Raw genomic sequence first — 7,809 nt, forward strand, 5'->3', positions numbered from 1 at the left:
AAGGGTCCTGGTGCAATAATCCTCCCATGAGGATCAGCCTCAACGGCTTTGTAGATTGCACTCATGTCAGCAACTCCATATACATTTTTTTTTCTTCATGCTTCTTTCTTCATCCTTTTTTCTTTCTGTCATTCAGACTTTCATTCATTCGATCTCTCTCACTCACTTGCTTTAACTCATTTGTTCTCACTCACTCACTCACTCACTCAATCACTCACTCACTCATTCACTCTCACTCACTCTCACTCTCTCACTCACTCGCTCACTAAGTCAGTCTCTCTCTCTCTCTCTCTTTTTCTTTTTATATATATTTTTTTCCGTCTTCTTCTTCTTCTTCTTCTTCTTCTTCAGACCCTGTCATAGCACTAATGCCTTTCCAATACCACCAGCAGATGGAGACACTCCATTGCAACATTGGTTGTGAGCAGCAGTTTCTAAAAACAAATGCCTCATGGCGGATTTCCCATCCATCAATGGATGGTAAATTTTGTTTTTATCATTCACTGACCACAGAAACCAATGCATGGTCAAGCAACAGCAATGACACACCCTTGTGTATAGGCATGAGACCCTCATGTCATTTAACAGGATTCAGCACCACCCACAAGACAGCTACCTGTCATGTCATGTCAAACCTGCACAGGTGTGCTAGATTATTATTATTTAGTTTTATTTTATTTTTTTACACCAATCAGTGTGCAAACATGGTCATTAAAACGCTAAAAATGAATAGACGTTCATAAACCAGTCAGTGCAACTCATCATTTTGGTCTCCAATTCTCAAACTCAAATTCTCACCCACGGAGGATTAAATGAGAATCTTTCTTGTTTAACACTGGAATGGGGTGGTGCACTGTTCACTACCCGAAGATACTGCCACATCGGGTCAATGCATAGGGCGACAGAAGCAAGCTTCCAAATCAGCTCCCTTTCTCAAAAATCCATTTAATTTATGGTCCCCAGATAGGGAACGTATGTATCAGTATGTGCTCACAAGTCACCCAAGTGCAAGTATTCACACAAAAAAAAACGTGCCTCAGGATGCGATCTGTCGCAAGATCCTTTCTTTTTTTACACTTGATCTAAGCCAAAAGGCCTAGAGGGGATAACCGGGAAAGGGGTGGACCCAACCATGTCCCCTTCATGAGCACTCACATTACTCATAGGAATGGAAGGAAGGCTGGCAGCCAACCAGCCTCCCATACACTTTCTGGGTGGGTGGCAGTCAGCCACCCATACATACATACAGCACAGGCTAAACCCACATCATCACTTAAAAAAAGGACAGGCGACCATTGCACTCTGATGGAGCATTTAGCAATGCAATCCATAGCCTGGCTTTTGCCTGAACCCCCATCACTCCTCCTCTTGCATATAAGACAATATTTCAGATCTGCATATGAAAACAACACGCCTACCTTTGTTGCACATAGCTGCCTGCCTGTCTCTAGTTACCCCACTGGCTGTAGCTGCGTCCCTTCCGACATGGAATAACACCAACTGTAACGATAAACTGAAAATTAACAGTATAAACCTGCATCATTTTGGACTCTGGTATTTGCTGAATCCGGGTGACCTGACAATCGATGGTGGTGCCGCTGGTGATTCTGGCCTTCTTGGAATCTGTTGGGCCTATGTGTTAGCTCACACATCACTTGGGTATCCATGGTAACTACCACAACATGGTCATCTGCAGTTTACATCTAGCCCGTGGCATTGAATGGCATTTTAAAAGTGCTAAGGGTCCTGGTGCAATAATCCTCCCATGAGGATCAGCCTCAACGGCTTTGTAGATTGCACTCATGTCAGCAACTCCATATACATTTTTTTTTCTTCATGCTTCTTTCTTCATCCTTTTTTCTTTCTGTCATTCAGACTTTCATTCATTCGATCTCTCTCACTCACTTGCTTTAACTCATTTGTTCTCACTCACTCACTCACTCACTCACTCACTCAATCACTCACTCACTCATTCACTCTCACTCACTCTCACTCTCTCACTCACTCGCTCACTAAGTCAGTCTCTCTCTCTCTCTCTCTTTTTCTTTTTATATATATTTTTTTCCGTCTTCTTCTTCTTCTTCTTCTTCTTCTTCTTCTTCAGACCCTGTCATAGCACTAATGCCTTTCCAATACCACCAGCAGATGGAGACACTCCATTGCAACATTGGTTGTGAGCAGCAGTTTCTAAAAACAAATGCCTCATGGCGGATTTCCCATCCATCAATGGATGGTAAATTTTGTTTTTATCATTCACTGACCACAGAAACCAATGCATGGTCAAGCAACAGCAATGACACACCCTTGTGTATAGGCATGAGACCCTCATGTCATTTAACAGGATTCAGCACCACCCACAAGACAGCTACCTGTCATGTCATGTCAAACCTGCACAGGTGTGCTAGATTATTATTATTTAGTTTTATTTTATTTTTTTACACCAATCAGTGTGCAAACATGGTCATTAAAACGCTAAATGAATAGACGTTCATAAACCAGTCAGTGCAACTCATCATTTTGGTCTCCAATTCTCAAACTCAAATTCTCACCCACGGAGGATTAAATGAGAATCTTTCTTGTTTAACACTGGAATGGGGTGGTGCACTGTTCACTACCCGAAGATACTGCCACATCGGGTCAATGCATAGGGCGACAGAAGCAAGCTTCCAAATCAGCTCCCTTTCTCAAAAATCCATTTAATTTATGGTCCCCAGATAGGGAACGTATGTATCAGTATGTGCTCACAAGTCACCCAAGTGCAAGTATTCACACAAAAAAAAAACGTGCCTCAGGATGCGATCTGTCGCAAGATCCTTTCTTTTTTTACACTTGATCTAAGCCAAAAGGCCTAGAGGGGATAACCGGGAAAGGGGTGGACCCAACCATGTCCCCTTCATGAGCACTCACATTACTCATAGGAATGGAAGGAAGGCTGGCAGCCAACCAGCCTCCCATTCACTTTCTGGGTGGGTGGCAGTCAGCCACCCATACATACATACAGCACAGGCTAAACCCACATCATCACTTAAAAAAAGGACAGGCGACCCGATGGTGGTGCCGCTGGTGATTCTGGCCTTCTTGGAATCTGTTGGGCCTATGTGTTAGCTCACACATCACTTGGGTATCCATGGTAACTACCACAACATGGTCATCTGCAGTTTACATCTAGCCCGTGGCATTGAATGGCATTTTAAAAGTGCTAAGGGTCCTGGTGCAATAATCCTCCCATGAGGATCAGCCTCAACGGCTTTGTAGATTGCACTCATGTCAGCAACTCCATATACATTTTTTTTTCTTCATGCTTCTTTCTTCATCCTTTTTTCTTTCTGTCATTCAGACTTTCATTCATTCGATCTCTCTCACTCACTTGCTTTAACTCATTTGTTCTCACTCACTCACTCACTCACTCACTCATTCACTCTCACTCACTCTCACTCTCTCACTCACTCGCTCACTAAGTCAGTCTCTCTCTCTCTCTCTCTCTTTTTCTTTTTATATATATTTTTTTCCGTCTTCTTCTTCTTCTTCTTCTTCTTCTTCTTCTTCTTCTTCTTCTTCTTCAGACCCTGTCATAGCACTAATGCCTTTCCAATACCACCAGCAGATGGAGACACTCCATTGCAACATTGGTTGTGAGCAGCAGTTTCTAAAAACAAATGCCTCATGGCGGATTTCCCATCCATCAATGGATGGTAAATTTTGTTTTTATCATTCACTGACCACAGAAACCAATGCATGGTCAAGCAACAGCAATGACACACCCTTGTGTATAGGCATGAGACCCTCATGTCATTTAACAGGATTCAGCACCACCCACAAGACAGCTACCTGTCATGTCATGTCAAACCTGCACAGGTGTGCTAGATTATTATTATTTAGTTTTATTTTATTTTTTTACACCAATCAGTGTGCAAACATGGTCATTAAAACGCTAAATGAATAGACGTTCATAAACCAGTCAGTGCAACTCATCATTTTGGTCTCCAATTCTCAAACTCAAATTCTCACCCACGGAGGATTAAATGAGAATCTTTCTTGTTTAACACTGGAATGGGGTGGTGCACTGTTCACTACCCGAAGATACTGCCACATCGGGTCAATGCATAGGGCGACAGAAGCAAGCTTCCAAATCAGCTCCCTTTCTCAAAAATCCATTTAATTTATGGTCCCCAGATAGGGAACGTATGTATCAGTATGTGCTCACAAGTCACCCAAGTGCAAGTATTCACACAAAAAAAAACGTGCCTCAGGATGCGATCTGACGCAAGATCCTTTCTTTTTGTACACTTGATCTAAGCCAAAAGGCCTAGAGGGGATAACCGGGAAAGGGGTGGACCCAACCATGTCCCCTTCATGAGCACTCACATTACTCATAGGAATGGAAGGAAGGCTGGCAGCCAACCAGCCTCCCATACACTTTCTGGGTGGGTGGCAGTCAGCCACCCATACATACATACAGCACAGGCTAAACCCACATCATCACTTAAAAAAAGGACAGGCGACCATTGCACTCTGATGGAGCATTTAGCAATGCAATCCATAGCCTGGCTTTTGCCTGAACCCCCATCACTCCTCCTCTTGCATATAAGACAATATTTCAGATCTGCATATGAAAACAACACGCCTACCTTTGTTGCACATAGCTGCCTGCCTGTCTCTAGTTACCCCACTGGCTGTAGCTGCGTCCCTTCCGACATGGAATAACACCAACTGTAACGATAAACTGAAAATTAACAGTATAAACCTGCATCATTTTGGACTCTGGTATTTGCTGAATCCGGGTGACCTGACAATCGATGGTGGTGCCGCTGGTGATTCTGGCCTTCTTGGAATCTGTTGGGCCTATGTGTTAGCTCACACATCACTTGGGTATCCATGGTAACTACCACAACATGGTCATCTGCAGTTTACATCTAGCCCGTGGCATTGAATGGCATTTTAAAAGTGCTAAGGGTCCTGGTGCAATAATCCTCCCATGAGGATCAGCCTCAACGGCTTTGTAGATTGCACTCATGTCAGCAACTCCATATACATTTTTTTTTCTTCATGCTTCTTTCTTCATCCTTTTTTCTTTCTGTCATTCAGACTTTCATTCATTCGATCTCTCTCACTCACTTGCTTTAACTCATTTGTTCTCACTCACTCACTCACTCACTCACTCAATCACTCACTCACTCATTCACTCTCACTCACTCTCACTCTCTCACTCACTCGCTCACTAAGTCAGTCTCTCTCTCTCTCTCTCTTTTTCTTTTTATATATATTTTTTTCCGTCTTCTTCTTCTTCTTCTTCTTCTTCTTCTTCAGACCCTGTCATAGCACTAATGCCTTTCCAATACCACCAGCAGATGGAGACACTCCATTGCAACATTGGTTGTGAGCAGCAGTTTCTAAAAACAAATGCCTCATGGCGGATTTCCCATCCATCAATGGATGGTAAATTTTGTTTTTATCATTCACTGACCACAGAAACCAATGCATGGTCAAGCAACAGCAATGACACACCCTTGTGTATAGGCATGAGACCCTCATGTCATTTAACAGGATTCAGCACCACCCACAAGACAGCTACCTGTCATGTCATGTCAAACCTGCACAGGTGTGCTAGATTATTATTATTTAGTTTTATTTTATTTTTTTACACCAATCAGTGTGCAAACATGGTCATTAAAACGCTAAATGAATAGACGTTCATAAACCAGTCAGTGCAACTCATCATTTTGGTCTCCAATTCTCAAACTCAAATTCTCACCCACGGAGGATTAAATGAGAATCTTTCTTGTTTAACACTGGAATGGGGTGGTGCACTGTTCACTACCCGAAGATACTGCCACATCGGGTCAATGCATATGGCGACAGAAGCAAGCTTCCAAATCAGCTCCCTTTCTCAAAAATCCATTTAATTTATGGTCCCCAGATAGGGAACGTATGTATCAGTATGTGCTCACAAGTCACCCAAGTGCAAGTATTCACACAAAAAAAAACGTGCCTCAGGATGCGATCTGTCGCAAGATCCTTTCTTTTTTTACACTTGATCTAAGCCAAAAGGCCTAGAGGGGATAACCGGGAAAGGGGTGGACCCAACCATGTCCCCTTCATGAGCACTCACATTACTCATAGGAATGGAAGGAAGGCTGGCAGCCAACCAGCCTCCCATACACTTTCTGGGTGGGTGGCAGTCAGCCACCCATACATACATACAGCACAGGCTAAACCCACATCATCACTTAAAAAAAGGACAGGCGACCATTGCACTCTGATGGAGCATTTAGCAATGCAATCCATAGCCTGGCTTTTGCCTGAACCCCCATCACTCCTCCTCTTGCATATAAGACAATATTTCAGATCTGCATATGAAAACAACACGCCTACCTTTGTTGCACATAGCTGCCTGCCTGTCTCTAGTTACCCCACTGGCTGTAGCTGCGTCCCTTCCGACATGGAATAACACCAACTGTAACGATAAACTGAAAATTAACAGTATAAACCTGCATCATTTTGGACTCTGGTATTTGCTGAATCCGGGTGACCTGACAATCGATGGTGGTGCCGCTGGTGATTCTGGCCTTCTTGGAATCTGTTGGGCCTATGTGTTAGCTCACACATCACTTGGGTATCCATGGTAACTACCACAACATGGTCATCTGCAGTTTACATCTAGCCCGTGGCATTGAATGGCATTTTAAAAGTGCTAAGGGTCCTGGTGCAATAATCCTCCCATGAGGATCAGCCTCAACGGCTTTGTAGATTGCACTCATGTCAGCAACTCCATATACATTTTTTTTTCTTCATGCTTCTTTCTTCATCCTTTTTTCTTTCTGTCATTCAGACTTTCATTCATTCGATCTCTCTCACTCACTTGCTTTAACTCATTTGTTCTCACTCACTCACTCACTCAATCACTCACTCACTCATTCACTCTCACTCACTCTCACTCTCTCACTCACTCGCTCACTAAGTCAGTCTCTCTCTCTCTCTCTCTTTTTCTTTTTATATATATTTTTTTCCGTCTTCTTCTTCTTCTTCTTCTTCTTCTTCTTCTTCAGACCCTGTCATAGCACTAATGCCTTTCCAATACCACCAGCAGATGGAGACACTCCATTGCAACATTGGTTGTGAGCAGCAGTTTCTAAAAACAAATGCCTCATGGCGGATTTCCCATCCATCAATGGATGGTAAATTTTGTTTTTATCATTCACTGACCACAGAAACCAATGCATGGTCAAGCAACAGCAATGACACACCCTTGTGTATAGGCATGAGACCCTCATGTCATTTAACAGGATTCAGCACCACCCACAAGACAGCTACCTGTCATGTCATGTCAAACCTGCACAGGTGTGCTAGATTATTATTATTTAGTTTTATTTTATTTTTTTACACCAATCAGTGTGCAAACATGGTCATTAAAACGCTAAATGAATAGACGTTCATAAACCAGTCAGTGCAACTCATCATTTTGGTCTCCAATTCTCAAACTCAAATTCTCACCCACGGAGGATTAAATGAGAATCTTTCTTGTTTAACACTGGAATGGGGTGGTGCACTGTTCACTACCCGAAGATACTGCCACATCGGGTCAATGCATAGGGCGACAGAAGCAAGCTTCCAAATCAGCTCCCTTTCTCAAAAATCCATTTAATTTATGGTCCCCAGATAGGGAACGTATGTATCAGTATGTGCTCACAAGTCACCCAAGTGCAAGTATTCACACAAAAAAAAAACGTGCCTCAGGATGCGATCTGTCGCAAGATCCTTTCTTTTTTTACACTTGATCTAAGCCAAAAGGCCTAGAGGGGATAACCGGGA

The 7,809-nt window shown here is 43.0% G+C and overlaps 5 pseudogenes; all 5 read right to left on the bottom strand.

Annotated features, from left to right (window-relative positions):
* Positions 1-843: 843 nt before the first annotated feature.
* Positions 844-1,107, bottom strand: LOC130301321 (U2 spliceosomal RNA; annotated as a pseudogene).
* Positions 1,108-2,594: 1,487 nt separating this feature from the next.
* Positions 2,595-2,859, bottom strand: LOC130301326 (U2 spliceosomal RNA; annotated as a pseudogene).
* A 1,194-nt stretch (positions 2,860-4,053) lies between these two features.
* Positions 4,054-4,317, bottom strand: LOC130301328 (U2 spliceosomal RNA; annotated as a pseudogene).
* Positions 4,318-5,797: 1,480 nt separating this feature from the next.
* Positions 5,798-6,061, bottom strand: LOC130301332 (U2 spliceosomal RNA; annotated as a pseudogene).
* Positions 6,062-7,536: 1,475 nt separating this feature from the next.
* LOC130301327 (U2 spliceosomal RNA) lies at positions 7,537-7,801 on the bottom strand (annotated as a pseudogene).
* Positions 7,802-7,809: the final 8 nt, after the last annotated feature.

This window comes from Hyla sarda, unplaced genomic scaffold (assembly GCF_029499605.1).
Source record: "Hyla sarda isolate aHylSar1 unplaced genomic scaffold, aHylSar1.hap1 scaffold_1121, whole genome shotgun sequence".
Lineage (NCBI taxonomy): Eukaryota > Metazoa > Chordata > Amphibia > Anura > Hylidae > Hyla > Hyla sarda.